The 1763-nt window shown below is 36.9% G+C and overlaps 1 non-coding gene across 1 annotated transcript; it reads right to left on the bottom strand.

The window, feature by feature from the left end:
* Positions 1-924: 924 nt before the first annotated feature.
* On the bottom strand, positions 925-1031 carry LOC129520962 (U6 spliceosomal RNA). Its single transcript, XR_008666725.1, has one exon. It is a non-coding gene; the product is annotated as a U6 spliceosomal RNA (small nuclear RNA).
* Between the last annotated feature and the right edge of the window lie 732 nt (positions 1032-1763).

The raw sequence follows: 1763 nt of genomic DNA, 5'->3' as shown, positions 1-1763 counted from the left end.
AAAATATTAATTTTTAAAATATTGTATTGGACTCGGTTGGGGTGCCTGGTTGGCTGTCTGTAGGGCATGCGACTCTTGACCTCAGGGTCATGAACTCAAGCCCCACAATGGGCATGGAGCCTACTTAAAAAACAAAATAAAACAAAATGCTATTAAAAAAATGTATTGGACATGCTTGACAAAACAAAGCTGTAAAGAAAACGAAGCTTAAGAATTAAGCTAAGGAATACTGAGATATCCCAAGTGAGGAAAATTTTATCCCAACATCTTTGTTAATTGTCATTCAAGTAGGAGAAAAATAGATAAATGAGTTGGTGTAAAGACGTTTTATATTCACTGAAATCTTTTTATGACGCAAGTTTAAATTCTGTTCCCGAAAGGAAAATTTCAGAGTGCTGCCCATACCACCACCAGTGATGGAGACAGCCTGGGGAATATTAGAACCGCCTGGGAAGAATTAAGTTTGGAAGCTTTTAGCGAACTTCATACAGTGAGGTGGAAGGGAGCCTCCTTCTGGTCAACTATGTAGAAGAGCATGTTGGTTTTTACTGAAAGTTCTTTGCCTACGTTACAGCTGAAATTGCAACAAGCTTCTCTTACTGAAAAAGATTCTGCAGTATTAATACAGGAAGAGGAAAGAAAATAATCACCCCGAACTACCTCAGCAGAAATATGCCCAAACATACATGCACTTCAAAGTAAAGGAAGTTCCACAGTGTTTCAACTGCTAAATAATCATTTTACATAATCGTCAAATTCCAAAGAAAACATAGCCTACACATTAAATACGTTCTCAAATTATCAGTAGGCTTAGGACAAATTCTATAAGCTAAATAATTTGCAACTGAATTTTCAAATGACCTTTTATTTATTAAAATATGCATTAATTTAACGTAGTCTAGATGTAAATTTCTAACTTTTTTTAGAAATAAGGGATGCTTCACAAATTTGTGTGTCATCCTTGTGCAAGGGCCATGCTCATCTTTAACGTATTGTTTCAATTTTAGTATATGTGCTGCCGAAGCAAGCACTAGACTTTAATATTTATTATAATAAATGTGCTATAGGAGCATAAATCCTGATTCATATATTTTAATTTACAAATCCATCAGTTTGATTAATAGAGCCATTTTTCTCTCCAATCATGTTAAATTACATCCATAGCCAGAACCCTGAAGTAAATTATGAGCTCATTCAGGAAACATCCTGCCAAGAGAGTATTTGGCACACAGTAGGCAGTCAATAAATATCAAAAACGATAAACATTTATTCTATCAAAGCATACATAGCAGTATAGATTTTCAACTGCGTGTAAACTCTTCAATTGAAATGTTAACAACAGCCCAGTTGGTCCCTCATCCAACACACCTGAGAGTTGCTTTCCCTTCCATTAATTGAAATGCATTCAGGAGAGAGACGTTAATTAATATTAATCAAGTCTACCAGGAAAGTAAGGTGGTGCTATTGCCAATGTACTCTTGAGACCATATAATCATGATTTTAGAGTCACTGCATTCTTTGTTCCTTCAGTTTATGCTGATATTTAATTGCATGTGATAATCACTGATCGAGAAAAATCAGGTTCTACCTGAGGCCTACCTGGGTGAAGTCCAAGTCATTGTGAGACCTTATGTCCAATTTACCCCAGGTTCTGGTTTACCAGGTAATGTCCCACCGTGCTGCCATGCATGCCTGGCCTGTGTTAGTAGAGCCAGGCACGAGAGCCCTAACCCGTGTCCAGGAAGCAGAGGGAAGTCTTTGAT

The sequence above is a fragment of the Nyctereutes procyonoides genome, unplaced genomic scaffold (assembly GCF_905146905.1).
Source record: "Nyctereutes procyonoides isolate TBG_1078 unplaced genomic scaffold, NYPRO_anot_genome, whole genome shotgun sequence".
NCBI classification, from domain to species: Eukaryota; Metazoa; Chordata; class Mammalia; order Carnivora; family Canidae; genus Nyctereutes; species Nyctereutes procyonoides.
The sequence above is the reverse complement of the archived record's forward strand: the minus strand, read 5'-3'. Positions and strand labels throughout refer to the sequence as shown.